Below are 20608 nucleotides of genomic sequence, written 5' to 3'. Positions count from 1 at the left end.
TGAACAGTATATGGAAATCCAAAAGACACAGAATAGCCAAAATTTTTTGAAAAAGAACAAAGTTGGATAACTTTCATTTCCTAATCTTAAAACTTAATATAAGCTTCAGTAATCAGAACAGTTTGGTACTGACACAAGGATAAACATATAGATCAAAAGAACAAATTTGAAAGTCCAGAAATAAACCCTTATATTTATGACCAATTAACTTTTGACAAAGGCAATTTGATAGAAAAGGAGAGTTTTCAACAAATGGTGCTGCTACAACTGAATATCCACTTGCAAAACAAAAACAGATGAACTAGATCCTTACTTCACACTATATACAGAATTAATTCAAACTCAATCAGAGACATTAATGTAAGAGCAGAAGTTATACAACTTTTAGAATACAACAGAAGAAAATGTCAAGACCTTCGGTTAGGCAAAGATTTTTTTAGACACAACCCAAGAAGCATGATCCATAAAAGAAAAAATTTAATAAATTGGACTTAAAACTCAAAATTTGGGAGTTAAACTGGATGAACAGTACAGGGACCTCTTGATAATATCTTTGTAACTTTCTGAGAGTATTATTTCCAATTTTAAAATTTAAAAAGTACTTTGTTACTCAAAAGATGTCATTAAGAAAGTAAAAAGGCAAGCCATAGAGAAAATATTTGTAAATCACATGTATGGCAAAAAACTTGTATCCATAAAATAAAAAGGACTCTTCAACTCAATAAGAAGACAGTCCAATTTTTAAATGGGCACAAGATTTGAATAGACATTTCTCCAAAGAAGATGTACAAATGGCTAATAAGCACATGAAATGATGCTTAACATCATTAGTTATTAAGGAAATGCAAATTAAGACCACAATAAGATAACACTTCACATCCACCAGGATGGCTATGATCAAAAAGAAAGACAAGGAGGGGGCAAATTAGGGGTATGGGATTAAGAGATACAAAGTACTATATATAAAATAGATAAGAAACAAGGATATATTATATAGCACAAGGAAGTATAGCCATTATCTTGTAATAACTTTTAATAGAGCATAATCTGTAAAAATACTGATTTACTATGCTGTACACCTGAAACTAATATAATATTTAAATCAGGTATACTTCAATTAAAAAAAAAACATAACAAGTGTTGACAAAAATGTGAAGCAACAGGAATTCTCAAATTTTGCTGGAAGGAATGTGAAGTAGTAGTCACTTTGGAAAATAATTTTGCAACTTCTTACAAGGTTAAATATAATTTTTTCATATGACCCATCAATTCCATTCCTACATGTCTACTAAAGAGAAATAAAACATGTTCACACAAAGATTCATACATTAAAGTTCATAGCAACATTATTCATAATAGTCAAAAAGTGGAAAGAGCCCTAATTCCATCAATTGGTGAAGAGATAAACAAAATTTGGTATAGCCATAATGGAATATCAATACTAATAAAAAAGTAAAATATAGTTAAATACTACAATATGAATGAACTTTAAAAACATTATGCTAAATGAAAGAAGCCAAACACAAAAGATTATATATTATATGATATTCTATTTATATGAAATGTCCAGAAATGACAAATCTATAATGACAGAAAAATAAATTCATGTTTGCCTAGAGTTGTGGGTGGGAATGGGGATTAACTGGTAAACAAATATGAAAAATCATATTAGGGAGAAGAAAATGTTCTACAACTGGATGTGGTAGTGGTTGTACAACTTGGTAAACTTTCTAAAAATCCTTGAATTGTATACTTAAAGTTGGTGAATTTATGGTATGTAAATTATACCTCAATAAAGTTACTTTAAAAAAGTCAATTTGATTGAATTTTTACATTAACTTTTATTGTTTTTTCCTCACTATAAAATTAAGACATGTTTGTTACAGAAATTTTAGAAAATACAATATAACAGAAAGAAGAAAATTCAAAGCACCCATCCTTCCATCTTCAGACAACCATTTTTCACATTTTGACATAGGTCCTTAGTTTTCCTTTCTATAAAAATGTGAGCTGAAAAACTAAAAAACTCCCTACCCCTTGACCTAGACAGAATCTGGTATACCTTTACAATAATCTGTCAAAGGTACAGTTGAAATCTTGGAATACAAAGGGGTAGCCTGAGCTGAGTCTTGACATAAGGAATGGTTCTACCTAAGGAAAGAGGGGGTTCTGAGAGGGAGAGTACAATGAAGTTTCTAACTTGAGTTCTCTGCCTCCTCCCCCACCAAATACAGAGTCTACTACAAGGACTTGTGTGCAAGTAATTTATTTGAGAGGTGATCCCAGGGAGCAAGAATGAGAAAGCTAGGACAGTGAGAATGGAAGGTGCAAAAGCTAGTATAAGGTGTGCTATCAAGGTTCTCACTATGGGCCTAATTTGTCCAGAAGCACCTGAGAAGCATACAAATGGCCTCCCAAAATTATCCCCCTGGAGGAAGGGAGGCGGGGACATTTACCCACCAGCTCCAGACACCCATTAATTGAAGGTTGCCCCTGGGGATGTTAACCTCACATTTCTGAGCACTGTTTGGCCAGGCAGATTTCCCTGTGGCAGAAAGTGAAAAGACACACAGCACACTCAAGTCAATATTGTTAGTATGAGCTAGCATAAAACTGTTCACTGCAGTTACTATGGAAATCAGTAGTGGGCTAAAGCAATGTGACATAGGGCACCAGACTGGATCAAGCACCACAGCAAGAAGATTGAGCTCAAGTAGAAAGAAATCACCAAAGGTCTTTTTTAAGAACAGAGAAGCAGAATTCCTTTGATTATTGAATCTAAGATGTCATTGATCATAAAATGCACCATTATTTCATGTACCACTAAGAAAGAAAAGATGATGCCAACTAAACTATGACATGCCTTCAATTGTCAGGTGTATTCTTATTTCAGACATATTAAAATGTGAAAAGTTGCATGTCTTAGAATTGATGAAATACAGATACAATCTAAAACTATTTGTGTCACTCTAATGTAAATGCCCCATCTCCGTAAACATTTAATAAAGTCTGCTAAACACATAACACTAAGTGCAACTCATTTTTTGTGGAAATTAGGTAGAATAGCTGAATTTCACATTGAATCAGTATGAACAGGGAAAGAGTGACATGCTTTGGATATCAGGATAATCACTGTTGGAGAAAGCAGGTGCTGAGAACCAAAGGTGGCCCTGAGTCTCGGGAATCTGAAGAAACTTTGAGAACAGCATTGGACTTTCTTCAATTCATAGCATGGGAGCTTGGGCCAACCTTAATAAGACCTTAATAGATAGAGAGAGAACTTTTTTAAAAATACAAATATAGGATCATATTAAACAGACTATTTTGTGTTCTTTTCTTCTTAATTACATAGTTGGATCACTTTTTAAATTGGCTAAAATTGGAAATCAGTCTTTGCCACAGGCCTGGGTCTAGGAGCAGAAAAAAGGAAATTATTAGCAGGGAATGCATTGTTTTAGGCAAGTTTGCCCTCCTAAGGAGAATGAAAGGGGCCTGTTGGGTGGAATATCTCATTAGCGCTGAACAGGTAATTCCAGGTTGACTGGTGAAAGGCTACGTTGCTGGAGGAGGTTGTAACTAACAATTCGGTGTTACGCCTTGGTTTGCTAACATAGGGCCTTAACACAAGTGACTCCACTTATGGCCTATTTCTTTTTAACAATTCCCCTTTTTGAGCAGACTCTCAGCTTAACTGAGAGATGTGATCAAAATTTAAGGCATTAGTGCCACTCTCACTACTCTGTAGTTCTTGCAGATTTTGTTGATCCTCTGTATGGTATACACAGGTCACGGCTTCAGGTTCATAATCTTTAAGTTGTCTTTCTCTTTGTTCTTTTTCTGATGTTCTGGTCTTAGGGAGATCATTTGCTTGGTGGTTAGTCGCTGTAAGCTTGTACTGAAAGTTTTTGAGAGAATACAATGCACAAGGGAGATTATTATGATTATAATAAATGGGATAATTCCTAATATTTGGAGTACACTTCGGAACCATGGTCCCCAAGACCCAAGCCAATGAAAATCAAATAAGTCAAAGAAAGACCTCACTGAAGGAGTCACCATTTTAAGCCAAGTGGGTTCTTCAGTGATCTTATGTAACTGAGTTTCAGCTTCCCCAGAATTGTTAATCCAGGTGCAGCAAGTGGTGTTGGCTACAGCATAGACATTTCCCTACTAGGCCAAAAGATAATCAAGGTCTATCCAATTGTCAAGAACAACTTTCAGAAGGAGAAATTAAGGAAAAAATCCTATTTACCATCACATCAAAAAGAATAAAACACCTAGGAATAAATCTACCTAAGGAGGTAAAAGACCTGTACTTGGAAAACTATAAGACACAGATGAAATAAATTGAAGATGACACAAATAAATGGAAATATACAGCATGTTCATGGATTGGAAGAATGAATATTGTTAAAATGACTGTACTACCCAAGTCAATTTATAGACTCAGTACAATCCCTATCAAAATACCAAGGGCATTTTTTACAGAACTAGAACACACACAGGCCAGCTCCTGTTGGCCACTGGTGGAAGACCCTGATGCCCAAGGAGACGGGAGAAAGCCCCAACTGGGGGGACTGAGGGGTGAGGAGAAGTGGAAGCCAGACAGGATCAGTGTCCCTGAGGCCAGGGAGATCAGGAGAGGTAGGTGGGAGGGATACTCTGGGAGGAGTGGGAGAGAAGCAGAGGGTGATCACCCAGCCCACTGGGGCCCAAGGAGCCTGCTGAGCTCAAAGGCCGGTCCCCTGCCCTCCAAAGCCCCCTCCAGGCTGCATGGGTCCTTGGGGGCATAGGTGGGAGGTCAGGGAGATCAGGAGAGGCAGGTGGGAGGGGCCATCAAGGAGGAGTGAGAGAGGAGTGGAGGGTGTTTTCCCTGCTCACTTGGGCCCAACGAGCTTACTAAGCTCCCAGGCCGGTCCCCTGCCCTCCAAGTTCCACCCCCCTACCTCCAGACGCATTGATCCTGGGGGCATAGGAAGGAGGTCAAGGGGAGAATAAGAGAGGCAGGTGGAAGACACCCTCCAGGACTGGAGAAGCAGGAGAGGAGAGGAGGGCATTTTCCCTGCCAACTCGAGCCCAGGAATCCTGCTGGGCTCCCAGGTGAGGTCCCGCATTCTCTGAGACCAGGGGTGGGGGGAATACCTGGGCCCCTTCTGTTCTGTTAAGCCTTAGCCCCACCCCCACAGCCTTTTCCAGCCATGTGGATCCTAAGAATAGGCCCCACCCACCACCCAAACCTCACCCTTGCTTAAGCCCTGCCCTCCACAGCCAAGCCCTTTCCCCACCCACTTTTTTCCCCTCCTCCTTTTTTTAAATATTGTAATATGGTTGTACCTTCTAGTTGTTGATTCATCTATATTTTTATTTTTATATTCTTTCTAACATATCTGTTAGTTTCCTAGTCTAATTTTATTTTTTACTTTGTTATTGTTCTCTCTTTTTTCTTTTTGCCACCCTACACAGCTTGCAGGATCTTGGTTCATGAGCCAGGGGTCAAGCTGAAGCTCCTATAGTGGGACCTCCAAGTCCAAACCACTGGACTAACAGAGAAACTCAGACCCCAGGGAATATTCATCAGAGTGAGGTTTCACAGAGGCCCTCATCTCCGCACCAAGACCCAGCTCTACCCAATAGCCTACTAACTCCAGTGTTGGAAACCTCAGGCCAAACAACCAGTAAGGCAGGAACACAATCCCACTCACAATCCCACTTTTTTTTTTGTAAAAAAAGAGAGAGAGAGAGAGAGAGAGAGAGACAGCAAAAAACAATTTGTCACAGATGAAGGAGCAAGGTAAAAAGATACAAGACCAAAAAAAATGAAGAGGAAACAGGCAACCTACCTGAAAAAGAATTCAGAGTAACGAAGTAAAAATGATGCAGAATCTCGGAAATAGAATGGAGGCACAGATTGAGAAAATACAAGAAATGTTTAACAAAGATCTAGAAGAACTAAAGAACACACAGAGATGAACAACACAATAACTGAAATGAAAAATACACTAGAAGGAATCAATAGCAGAATAACTGAGGCAGAAGAATGAATATGTGAGCTGGAAGACAAAATGGTGGAAATAACTGCTAAGGAGCAGAATAAAGAAAAAAGAATGAAAAGAATTGAAGACAACCTCAGAGACCTCTGGGAGAACACTAAATGCACCAACATTCAAATTATAGGGGTCCCAGAAGAAGAAAAGAAAAAAGAAAGAGTCTAAAAAAATATTTGAAGAAATTACAGTTGAAAACTTCCGTGACATGGGGAAGGAAATAGTCACCCAAGTCCAGGAAGCACAGAGAATCCCACACAGGATAAACCCTGTAACATAAGCAACCATGAAAGGAGAAATTGACAGTAACACAATAATAGTAGGGGACTTTAACACCCTACTTACACCAATGGACAGATCATCCAAACAGAAAATAAATAAAGAAACATGAGCTTTAAATTACACAGTAGACAGGATAGATTTAATTGATATTTATAGAACATTCCACTCAAATGTGGCAGAATACACTTTCTTCTCAAGTGCACATGAAACATTCTCCAGGACAGGTCACATCCTGGGTCACAAATCAGGCCTTGGATAATTTAAGAAAATTGAAATCATATCAAGCATCTTTTCTGACCACAACGCTATGACATTGGGAATCAATTACAGGAAAAAAAACTGTAAAAAACACAAATACATAGAGGCTAAACAATGTGCGACTACATAACCAAGAGATTACTGAAGAAATCAAAGAAGAAATTTGAAAATACATAGAAACAAATGACAATGAAAACACGACAACACAAAACCTATGGGATGCAGCAAAAGCAGTTCTAAGAGGGAAGTTTATAGCAATTCAATCTCACCTCAAGAAACAGGAAAAATCTCAAATAAACCATATAACTCTACACTTAAAACAACCAGAGAAAAAGAACAAAGAAAACCCGAAGTCAGTAGAAGGAAAGAAATCCTACATATCAGAGCAGAAATAAATGAAATAGAAATGAAGAAAACAATAGCAAAGATCAATAAAACTAAAAGCTTTTTCTTTGAGAAGATAAACAAAATTGATAACCCTTAGCCAGACTCATCAAGAAAAAAAGGGAGAGGATGCAAATCAATAAAATTAGAAATTTAAAAGGAGAAATAACAACAGACACCACAGAAATACAAAGGACTACCAGAAACAACTACACGCCAATAAAATGGACAGCCATGAAGAAATGGACAAATTCTTGGAAAGGTACAATTTTCCAAGACTGAACCAGGAAGAGTTAGAAAATATAAACAGACCTATCACAAGTAATGAAATTGAAACCATAATTAAAAATCTTTCAAAAAACAAAAGTCCAGGACCAGATGGCTTCACAGGTGAATTCTACCAAACATTTAGAGAAGAGCTAACACACATCATTCTCAAACTCTTCCAAAAAATTGCAGAGGGAGAAACACTCCCAAATTCATTCTACAAAGCCACCATCACCCTGATACCAAAACCAGAAAAAGATATCACAAAAAAGAGAAAATTATAGACCAATATCACTGATGAACATAGGTGCAAAAATCCTGAGGAAAATACTAGCAAACAGCATCCAACAACACATTAAAAGAATCATACACCATGATCAAATGGGATTTTTCCCAGGAATGCAAGGATTCTTCAGTATACGCAAATCAGTCAATATGATACTCCACATCAACAAACTGAAGAATAAAAACCATATGATCATTTCAATAGATGCAGAAAAAGCTTTTGAAAAATTCAACATCCATTTATGATAAAAACTCTCCAGAAAATGGGCATAGAGGGAACCTACCTCAACATAATAAAGGCCATATATGACAAACCCACAGCAAGCATCATACTCAATGGTGAAACATTGAAAGCATTTCCACTAAGATCAGGAACAAGAAAAGGACGTCCTCTCACCTCTCTTATTCAATATGGTTTTGGAAGTCCTAGCCACAGCAATCAGAGAAGAAAAAGAAATAAAAGGAATATGAATTGGAAAAGAAGAAGCAAAACTGTCACTGTTTGCAGATGACATGATACTATGCATAGAAAATCCTAAACATGCCACCAGAAAACTACTAGAACTAATCGGTGAATTTGGTAAAGTTTCAGGATACAAAATTAATGCACAGAAATCTCTGGCATTCCTATACACCCAAAATGAAAAATCGGAAAGAGAAATTAAGGAAAAACTCCCATTTACGATTGCAACAAAAAGAATAAAATACCTAGGAATAAACCTGTCTAAGGAGGCGAAAGACTTGTACTCAGAAAACTATAAAACACTGATGAAAGAAATCAAACATGACATAAACAGATGGAGAAATATACCATGTTCTTGGATTGGAAGAATCAATATTGCGAAAATGACTATACTACCCAAAGCAGTCTACAGATTCAGCTCAATCCCTATCAAACTACCAATGGCATTCTTCACAGAATTAGAACAAAAAATTTTACAATCCGTATAGAAACACCAAAGACCCCACATAATCAAAGCAATCCTGAGAAAGTAAAACGGAGCTGCAGGAATCAGGCTCCCTGACTTCAAACTATACCACAAAGCTACAGTAACCAAGACAGTATGGTACCGGCACAAAAACAGAAATATAGATCAATGGTACAGGATAGAATACCCAGAGATAAACCCATGCACATATGGTTACCTAATTTATGACAAAGGAGGCAAGAACATACAATGGAGAAAAGACAGCCTATTCAGTAAGTGGTGCTGGGAAAACTGCACAGCTACATGTAAAAGAATGAAATTAGAACACTCCCTAACACCATACACAAAAATAAACTCCAAATGGATTAAAGGCCTAAATGTAAGACAAGACACTATAAAACTCTTGGAAGAAATCATAGGAAAAACACTCTTTGACATAAACCACAGCAAGATCTTTTTTAACCCACCTCCTAGAGTAATGGAAATAAAAACAAAAATAAACAGATGTGACTTAATTAAACTTAAAAGCTTTTGCACAGCAAAGAAAACCATAAACAAGACATAAAGACAAACCTCAGAATGGGAGAAAATATTTGCAAATGAAACAAGAGACAAAAAATTAGTCTCGAGCTTCCCTGGTGGCGCAGTGGTTGAGAGTCCACCTGCCGTTGCAGGGGACGCGGGTTTGTGCCCCAGTCCGGGAAGATCTCACATGCCGCAGAGCAGCTGGGCCCATGAGCCATGGCTACTAAGCCTGCGCATCCGGAGCCTGTGCTCCACAGCAGGAGAGGCCACAACAGTGAGAGGCCCGCATACCGGAAAAAAAAAAAAAAGAATTAGTCTCCAAAATATACAAACAGCTCATGGAGCTCAATATCAAAAAAACAAACAATCCAATTAAAAAAATGCAAGGAAGACCTAAATAGACATTTCTCCAAAGAAAACATACAGATGGCCAAGAGGCACATGAAAAGATGCTCAACATCACTAATTATTAGAGAAATGCAAATCACAACTACAGTGAGGTATCACCTCACACTGGTCAGAATGGCCATTATCAAAAAATCTAGAAACAATAAGTGCTGGAAAGGGTGTGGTGAAAAGGGAACCCTCATGCACTGTTGGTAGAAATGTAAATTGATACAGCCACTATGGAAAACAGTATGGAGGTTCCCTAAAAAACTACAAATAGAACTACCATATGACCCAGCAATCCCACTACTGTGCATATACCCTGAGAAAACCATAATTCAAAAAGAGTCATGTACCACAATATCTATTTACAATAGCCAGGTCATGAAACCAATCTAAATGTCCATCGACAGATGGATGCATAAAGAAGGTGTGGCACATATATACAATGGAATATTACTCAGCCATAAAAGGAAACAAAACTGAGTTGTTTGTAGTGAGGTGGATGGACCTAGAGTCTGTCATACAGAGTGAAGTAAGTCAGAAGGAGAAAAACAAATACTGTATGCTAACACATATATATGGAATCTAAGAACAAAAAAATGTCATGAAGAGCCTAGGGGTAGGACAGGAATAAAACACAGACCTACTAGAGCATGGACTTGAGGATATGGGGAGGGGGAAGGGTAAGCTGTGACGAAGTGAGAGAGTGGCATGGACATATATACACTACCAAACATAGGGTGGATAGCTAGTGGGAAGCAGCCGCATGGCACAGGGAGATCAGCTAGGTGGTTCGTGACCACCTAGAGGGGTGGGATAGGGATGGTGGGAGGGAGGGAGACTCAAGAGGGAAGAGATATGGGAACATATGTATATATATAACTGATTCACTTTGTTGTAAAGCAGAAACTAACACACTATTGTAAAGCAATTATACTCCATTAAAGATGTTAAAAAAATATAAAAGAAGATGTGGCACATATATATAATGGAGTATTACTCAGCCATAAAAAGAAACAAAATTGAGTTATTTATAATTAGGTAGATGGACCTAGTATCTGTCATGCAGAGTGAAGTAAGTCAGAAAGAGAAAAACAAATACCGTATGCTAACGCATATATATGGAATCTAAAAAAAAAAAAAAGATGGTACTGATGAATCTAGTTGCAGGACAGGAATAAAGATGTAGACATAGAGAATGGACTTGCGGACACGGGGTGGGAGGGGGAAGCTGGGGCAAAGTGAGAGTAGCATTGACGTATATACACTACCGAATGTAAAATAGTTAGCTAGTGGGAAGCAGCAGAATAGCACAGGCAGATCAGCTCGGTGCTTTGCAATGACCTAGAGGGGTGGGATAGGGAGGCTGGGAGGGAGGCTCTAGAGGGAGGGGATGTGGGGACATGTGTATGCATATGGCTGATTCACTCTGGTGTACAACAGTAACTAACACAGTGTTGTGAAGCAATTATACTCCAATAAAGATCTATTTTTTTAAAAAAAAGCTTAAAGGAAAAGAAAAAAAAAAAGAACCAGGGGGCTTTAAAAAAACAAATGGATTAAAGACATAAATATAAGGCAAAGAACCATAAAATTCCTGGAGGAAAACATTGGCAGAACACTCTTTGACATAAATTGTAGCAATATTTTTTTGGATCTGTCTCCTAAAGCAAAGGAAATAAAAGCAAAAATAAATAAATGGAACCTAATTGAACTTAAAAGCTTTCGCACAGCAAAGGAAGCCATCAACAAATCAAAAAGAGAAACTACTGAATGGGAGAAAATATTTGCAAATGATATGACCAATAAGGGGTTAATATGCAAAATATATAAACAGCTCATACAACTCAACACCAAAAAAACAAACAAGCCAATTTAAAAATGGGCAGAAGAGCCAAATAGACATTTTTCCAAAGAAGACATACAGATGGCCAACAGGTGTATGAAAAGATGCTCAACATTGTTAATCATCAGTTAAATGCAAATTAAAACCACAATGATATATAAACTCACTCCTGTCAGAATGGCTATCATCAAAAAGAACACCAAGAAATGTTGGTAAGGATGTGGAGAAAAGAGAACCCTTGTACACTGTTGGTGAGAATGTAAATTGGAGCAACCACTGTGGAAAAAAGTATGGAGGTTTCTCAAAAAACTGAAATAGAACTATCATAAGACCCAGCATTTCCGCTCCTGGGTATATATCCCCAGAAAATGAAACCATAAATTCTAAAAGATACATGTACCCCAATATTCATAGCAGCACTATTCACGATAGCCAAGATATAGAAGCAACCTAAATGTCCATCAACAGAAGAATGGATAAAGAAGATGTGGTATATATATATATATACACACACACACATAAACATAAACACAATGGAATACTACTCAGCCATAAAACAAAATGAAATTTTGCCATTTGCAACAACATAAATGGACTTGGAGGGTATTATCCTAAGTGAAATAAGTCAGACAGAGAAAGACAAATACTATTTGATACCACTAATATATGAAATCTAAAAAGTAAAACAACACTAGTGAATATAACAAAAAAGAAGCAGACTCATGGATGTAAAGATAAAACTAGTGGTTAACACTGGGGAGAGGGAAGAGGGGAGGGGCAGGATAGGGGTAAGGCATTAAGAGGTCCAAACTATTATGTATAAAATAAATAAGCTACGAGGATCTATTGTACAACACAGGGAATATAGCCAATATTTTATAATAATTATACATGGAGTATAACCTTTAAAAATTGTGAATCACTATATTGTATACCTGTAACTTATATAATATTGTACATCAGCTATACCTCAATTTTTATTAATCTACCCTAACAAAAAAAAAAGAACAACTTTGGCCAGACACTAAAGATTCATGTTGGGCAGCTACTGTCTTAGCAACAGATTCTGTAATATCGTTAAGAATTAAGGAGAGATTTCTGATCATATTCTTATTTACATTAATCCTGACCGGGAAAGTATGACCTGCAAAAGGAAGTGAATCCTGAGTCATGTACAACCTCCTGGGAGGTTCTTTACAACTTGACCCTGTAAATCCAGGGGAGTTGACTAGTGAGGTGTTCCAGTTCATTTGCAAACATTTAGAGGCACAGTAAGGGACAAGGTTCACCTGTGTGCTACCTACCTAGTCATTTACAGGCCCAAGGAGAATGATAACCACCACAGACGAAGATAAATCCTTTCAGGCACAACTTCCACTAAGGTGGTACACATTCACAGGCATTGTTACATTTGTGTCTTCAAGCCAAGGGTCAGTCAGGTTTTATCCTAGCCTGAAATGAAAAAGCTGTTCTAAATTCCAGAGGTTACCCTCATTAGTAATGGACTGGGAGGTATGGATGATGGTGTTATCTTTCCAGGCCAATGCCAGAGTAAAGAAAGTAAGGGGACTAAGAAAGGGTTTATAATATTTAAAATATGAAGTCTTGACCCAGTGTCTTGGGAAGAAGCAGTCTACCTCGATGTCAACTACTTTTCTTCCTAGTCAATTTGATTTGGAGGTCTCCAGAATTTGTACAAGACCAGATGTAAGGTGGAGCCTTTTTAGCTGTAAGATGTGTACCCAAGGCTCAAATCCTTGAGGTTTGGCTGCCATCTGAGTAGTGAGGAGGACCTGCTACAGTTCCTTTCAAAGGCTTTTGTTTTTGGCCACACCACACGGCATGTGGGATCTTAGTTCCCTGACCAGGGATTGAGCCCGTGCCTCCTGCATTGGAAAGGCGGAGTCTTAACCACTGAACTGCCAGGGAAGTCCCCTTCCAAAGACATTTAAGGATAGTCTTTATTCTTACTGATTCCAAATCAGGAGGGTGAGAGAAAACTGGAAACGTTAGTTTGGAGAGTCACAGCCAAATATTTGAGGAAATTAGAAAAATTCAGGATCCAGTCCAATTTACATGTATATAAAAAAACCTCAAAGACAATTAACAGGATTAGAATCTAATATAGACAATGGTGCAGACATAACTTTTCTCTCTACAATTATTCCCATTTCTTTTTTCCAAGAGTAATCACAGTGAACCTAATTTGTTTACATTAAACTTGGCCTGATTATTTACATAAGTGCAGCAAAAATTGTGAATGACCATATAAGTTCTTTTTAAACACTGTTTTGCTGGAACCTTGTAAGCAAGGTAACAGGCCGATTTTTCCAGGCAGTTGCTTAAAGCTGTCTGGTCATAACTGAGTTTATTAATATCTCTCTCAAATATCTTTAGTTTCTCTGTAAGAGGAAGCCAAAAGTGGATAACCTTATGTTCAGTAATTAATGTTTTAGTGTTTTACCTTATTTGGAAATGATCTAGCCACTCAATAAATTCCCATCATTTCACTTAGCAAAATTTTAAGGGTATGAGTTACCACAGAGATTTGGGAAACTATTTGAGTAGAAATATCATAAAACAATCATTGCTAAAATTTCATCTAAAAACTCTTACGTAACATCTATTTAATTCACTTGCTCTTAACACATATTTAGATTACCCACAAAAACTTCATGAAACATTAGACAAAGTCAGCCATCAACCCAAGCTAACTTTTTTGCTGACAAATTTTGTAAGGGATAACATGAACTCATCTAACTAATAAACTCAGGTAGAGGACTTCCCTGGTGGCACAGTGGTTAAGAATCCGCCTGTCAATGCAGGGGACACGGGTTCAATCCCTAGTCTGGGAAGATTCCACATGCCACAGAGCAACTAAGCCCATGTGCCCCAACTACTGAGTCTGTGCTCTAGAGTCCATGAGCCACAACTACAGAGCCCACGTACCACAACTACTGGAGCCTGCGCACCTAGAGCCCGTGCTCCACAACAAGAGAAGCCACCACAATGAGAAGTATGCGCACCACAACGAAGAGTAGCCCTCGCTCTCTGCAACTACAGAAAGCCCACATGCAGCAACGAAGACCCAACGCAGCCAAAAATAAATAAATTCTAAAAAAAGAAAGAAAAAAATAATACTTATTTTTTAAAAATTTTAATAAACTCAGGTAGAATAAAAGTTGTTTATCTTTATTATATTGAGTGTTGATAACTTTGAAGACATGCCTATTTTAATTAAACCAACAAACTAAACTAGGTTCAGTACCAAATATTTTTCCAGATCACATGAACCTGAAAAGCACTTGGGTTAGTTTTCACTATATTTCTGATAATTTTTATGAATAATAAATTTATATAAGTGCTTGTTTGTTTAAGCCAATTACATAGAGCTCTTTTACAGGTTAATTTTGGTAATATCATCTGGAGGTAGAAAATACCATACAGCTACAACACACACACACACACACACACATATAGACACACATGAATATACAGACAGGCACAAACTGATAGTTTAGTTTTTAAATTTTAGCCATAAGACAGGTATGATAATGTAAAATCCACTAGTTACAAAAGAACAGTTGGAATAAGTTAAGTTTATATGCTCAGATGGCTAAAACTTTTTCTACTACTATTTGTGGAGAAGACATGATTTTTCATTCACCTAAATTTCAAATAACTTTTCCCCTTTTTGTTCTCCTTCTGATAAGAATTACCTTTCTGTAGTTTGTAGAATATTTACATCACAAAAGCACAGATACTCGTCTTAGAAGAAGAGGGCTTAAAAAGAAAAAATTCTTATTAGGCTCCAATATCAGCTTCCAATATCTTATCAGGTTTCAGGCAGGACGAACAGTAAATATTCCTGGCAGTATTAAATAATTAGATGGGCCCAAAAGGCATTCTCAAAGTGGGTGCAAAGTTCCTACATTCCCAAGATCCAGAGTCACCCCCAAAGATAACCAAAAGAAAGAACTGACAGCCTGCATGTCCTGAGCAGGCAGAAAGCCAAGCCAAGCTTTTATTTTTTAAAAAAGTAACTGTTCAATAGCCTCTTCAAAGTGGAAAGGCAATTTACACAGAGGATTACTAAAATGAATACTCAAATACAGGAAGCTAGTGCTTCCTGATGTAGGAATTACATCAGTCCTACAGTCTTTAGTTTTGGGTACCTTTTATATCTATAATTTTTCATTAGCCTTTTGCAGCAAAATTTTCAAAGAAATTATTTTGGAATTTTGAAGCCTTGTGGCAGCTTCTGCATGTCAATTAAAATAGGTATCTCGGGCTTCCCTGGTGGCGCAGGGGTTGAGAATCCGCCTGCCGATTCAGGGGACACGGGTTCGTGCCCCGGTCCGGGAAGATTCCACATGCCGCAGAGCGGCTGGGGCCGTGAGCCATGGCCGCTGCGCCTGCGCGTCCGGAGCCTGTGCTCTGGAACGGGAGAGGCCACAACAGTGAGAGACCGGCGTACCACAAAAAAAAAAAAAAAAGGTATCTCTTCTTTTAAGTGCACTTCTTAAATGATGCTATCTAATTAGAGTGTTCCTCATAATGGCCATTGTAATTCTAGTTTGTAATTTTCAAGTGCTGGCAGCAGTTTGGTAGGATCCTAGTTGTAAATGGAGTTTAATCCTGTCAACAAAAAATTAATCAATCTAAGAAGGAAATAGAAATTTTTATTCAAGCCAAACTTGAGGATTATATGCCAGGAAGAGCATCTCGGAAAGCTCTGAGAACTGTTCCACCTGTTAGGTGGAGGGATGGGGGATGGGGTGGGGGAAAGATGAATTGGGAGACTGGGATTGATATATATACACTAATATGTACAAAATAGATAACTAATAAGAACCTGCTGTATAGCACAGGGAACTCCACTTCGCTGTACGGTAGAAACTAACACAACATTGTAAAACAACTATACCCCAATAAATTAAAAAATAAATAAATTTTTAAAAAGAAGTCAAGGCACAGGGACTTCCCTGGTGGTCCAGTGGCTAAGACTCTGCGCTCCCAATGCAGGAGGCCCGGGTTTGATCCCTGGTGAGAGAACTATATCCCATATGCTGCAACTAAGAGTTCGCATGCCACATCTAAATATCCCGCATGCCGCAACAAAGATCCGGCACGCAGCAACAGAGATCCCGTGTGCCGCAACTAAAGACCCGGCATAGCCAAATAAATAAGCAAACAAACAAAAAACAAGAAGTCAAGTCACAGTTATATAAGTTTTTTGAGACAGGGGACTGTACCTCAAATGATGTATTATTGACAGTTTACACAATCCAGATCTAAGTACCATATGACTCCTTACAAGATCAAGACGGAATGTTATCTTTAAGGAGTTGTCTTGTTGATGTTAGGAGAATGTTTCTTTTCATGGATGAGCAGGTATTTCTGCCAGTGGGGGAGGTTTGGTGGATGCATAACGCAGGTACACAGCGCACAGTGAGGGGAGAGAGGACATCAAAGGGGAAAGAGAGTTTTTGTTTAAATTTTTCTTGCCTTGCTATAAAATATGAATTTTATTTCACAATCCACATTATGCCCAGTTATGTTTAGCCACAAATGGGGTATAACCCACATTTCTGTCCAGCCATATCTTAGGGTCTCTGACCTGGAGGTTACCAAGCCAAGCACTCAGGGCAGATTTTTGTCATTTTTGTAGATATTCGTAACCTTCAGGACCACAGATCTTAGACATAAAATTAGCAGATGTGCAGGAATATGGTATGCTTAACTCTTTGGATTTTAAGAATCCCATATTTTACTTAAAACAAAATTTTATTCACCTAAGACATCGTGCACTAGACCCAGTCCACTCAAATCAAACCAACAAAGTCTGGTTTTTAAGTAGAATCCAGTCCAACTCCAGCTGGTAACCACCACCAATTCCCATGGAACTCGGACTGAGGAAAAGGATTGAACCAGCAGACCTCAACAAATGAGAACTGCAAACTGGGGCCTCCACACTGGTGGGGAACTGCTCACTGACACTAACTATTCCTACATGGATCTTTAGGCAGAATCAAGCACTGGGAATTGCAGTCTAAAAGGCTAGGGACTAGGCTTTTGACAGAACTACCAGCTCGGTGGGGCACCTTGCAGAACCGTCTGCCAGCTCAAGCTGACCTGAACGGTAAAGAAAAGCCAATTAGATCAGGAGCTCAATGCAAAGAGAGCAGAACTCATAACTGAGAGGGACTTACACACAGCCCTCAAAAATGGCAAGAAAGTGAACTCAAAGGGTTTGAGGGGTACCATGCCTGTGTTTCCCATTGTCCCCAAATGCTGTCAAGTTCGCTTCAGATCCCACCACTGCCACCAAATCTGTTAAATAAAAATTCAACCAGGTAAATTTGAAGATCTAATTGACTTTATTAAATGACTCATGAATTGGGCAGCATCTCACCTAGCAAGTAGAAAGAAGCTCCGTCAAGCTGCAGAAAACTAAAGGCTTTAAAGGCAGAGAGGGAGCAGAAAAGAAAGGAAATTATTAGCAAAGAATGCGTTGTTTTAGGCAAGGTCACCCTCCTAAGGGGAAAAGGAAGGGGCCTGTTGGGTGGACTATCTGATTAGTGCTGACTAGGTAATTCCAGATTGACTGGTTAAAGGTTAATTTCCTGGGAGAGGCTGTAACTTCAATTAGTTTAGGTATTAACTTTGTTTTGCTGACATAGGGCCTTAACGCAGTGACTCTATTTGGGGCCTGTTGTTTCTTTTTAATAAAGTGTGCAACATAATGATTCGACATTTATTTATATTGTGAAATGATCACCACAATAAGTCTAGTTAACATCTAATACCACACATAGTTACAAAAATTTTTTTCTTGTGATGTTAACTTTTAAGATCTAGTCTCTTAGCAACTTTCAAATATGTCCTTTAGTTTTCTAAGCTCCTTTGGTATAGCTTCTGAGGCTCAGTTTCCTCACATATAAAATGAGAATGAAAAAAAACACCTACTTCAAAGGGTAGCTTACAGATTAAATGAGATAATATAAAGCTCTCAGTAGTATCTGGCACTGGAACATAATGGCTAATAAATTTTATTTCCCTTCTTACATTTCTCCATGTACTAACCACCCACTTCCACCTGAGCTCACACGCACACACACACACAATCACCTGTCAGAGAGAAACAGAACCTTTCCTTCCTATAAGAAATAAACCCATCCTGCTTTAGGTCACTTCTTTTCCTACAGTGTATAAACTCTTTGCTCACTCTGAAGGAATAAAAACATCACTGCTTTTCTTACCATTCTTTCTGGCTCTTAGACATATGTTGCATTTTCCCTATCTTCTTTCAACACATGTACTTTATAATTGAAAGAGAAAATGCCAGGACATAAGCAGACTGTTTTTTGCTTGTTTGTCTTCCAAATTTTAAACCCTTGATTTCGTTGCACAAAAGAAATCCGATCTAAACTAGAATACAGAAATTCGCAATTCACAGTTTGGAATTTTGCTAACTCTACTTATGATTGTCTCTGGACACACAAAACCCATATAGCGGAACTAAATTTTATATTCACATCTGAAGGCATGCTCAAAATTTTGCCTTTGATTTTTCCTAAAATGGTAATGGGTTTGCTCATGAATGGCCCCCATGAGTGGTCCACATCTTTTGTTTCACAGAGTTATTATATCTCACAGAGCTCAGTTGAGGAAATGAGAAAGTTAAAACAGTCAAAGGTATAGGCATTGAAAATCATAAAATTCGGGGCAAGATGACATGAAACTCTACCTGCCCCAGAAGAGATCCTCAATTGACCTACAAAGGAAGCATTTTCTCTTTCTGGCTCTTAGACTACAAGATGGTCTATAAGATATTTTTAGAGTCATTAACTCACATTTTTGCAGCCATTTGATAAAAACAAAAATAACAAGTGGAAATATTTCCAGAAAGCTCTCAGATACTATATTCTGAACACGATGCCTTTTAAGATCAGAGGCACATATCAGGAAGAGACTTTGGGGCTTCCAAAGATGTCCTTCAACAAGAGGGATAAAAATAAAGTGCAGGGCTTCCCTGGTGGCGCAGTGGTTGAGAATCCGCCTGCCGATGCAGGGGACACGGCTTTGTGCCCCGGTCCGGGAAGATCCCAAATGCCACGCAGCGGCTGGGCCCGTGAGCCATGGCCGCTGAGCCTGCACGTCTGGAGCCTGCGCTCCTTAACGGGAGAGGCCACAACAGTGAGAGGCCCGCATACCGGAAAAATAAAATAAAATAAATAAAGAATAAAGTGCAGAGGACGACTTCTGGTTGGCTGGGTGGGGAAGCCTTCACAGAAAAGGTCTCATTTAAGCTAAGCCTTGAAGGACAAGAAGAGTCTCAATAGACAATATGAGGAAGGACTCTTTCATGCCCAACATGTGAACCTGGATTTGTTAGAAGCTGTCTCTGCAGGTCAGAGTGCTAATTGACATAGCAGGTATGAGTCTTAGTCCTTAAACTCTGATGGGTAAGAAATGGAACCTTATTTTCTACTTTTTTTTTTTTTTTTTTTTTTGGCCACGCCTAATGGCTTGCAGGATCTTAGTTCTCTGACCAGGGATTGAACCCCAGGCCCTGGCAGCAAAAGCACCAGGTCCTAACCACTGGACCGCCAGGGAATTCCTGGAACCTTACTTTCTATATTTGAATTTCTACTCCAAGTTCTCACTATGCTGAGGTAGTAGAGACTTAATTTTAGTAACTGCTGAGAGCCCCTCTTTTTCCATAGTTGTATCTAAGTTCCATAAAGTAAATATATTAATACCAAGGCGTTGGGGATAGGATAGGTAGGGAATCTAGTCCTCAGTCATTATCAACAGATTCTGACATCTGCTGAGATGTCCATCATCCCCTTTTTGTCCCCAACCAACTGTCCACAAAGTTGCTACTGAGCAGGTCCTTACTCCTACCCACAAAGCCCTTTTAGGAGTAAGGCTCTCTCCATCTACATGGTGTACATTTCTGGCTGCTGCTCCAGGATCCATATGATCCCTCCCCATTATGTAGTAGCCAGCTGAGTGGGGTGGGGTTGACATAAGCCACCACCCCTCCCAACAAGTTCCACTGGCAGATCTTGACTGGCTCAGGCATAATCCCATCCTTCTTGCCTTGATGGAAATTCGATAGCCACAGTGCTTCTTTTTTTCTTGCTTCCTTTCCTTTTTTTTTTTTTTTTTGGCAGCGCCCGACAGCTTGTAGATCTTCATTCCCCAACCAGATTAAACCCGGGCGCTCGGCAGTGAAAGCACGGAGTCCTAACCACTGGACCACCAGGGAATTCCCCATAGTGGTTTTTTTATTTTTAAACATCTTTATTGGAGTATAACTGTTTTACAACAGTGTGTTAGTTTCTCCTTTACAACAAAGTGAATCAGTTATACATATACATATATCCCCA

This window comes from Kogia breviceps, chromosome 7 (assembly GCF_026419965.1).
Source record: "Kogia breviceps isolate mKogBre1 chromosome 7, mKogBre1 haplotype 1, whole genome shotgun sequence".
In the NCBI taxonomy this organism is placed as follows: domain Eukaryota; kingdom Metazoa; phylum Chordata; class Mammalia; order Artiodactyla; family Physeteridae; genus Kogia; species Kogia breviceps.
This window is presented reverse-complemented; position numbering follows the sequence as displayed.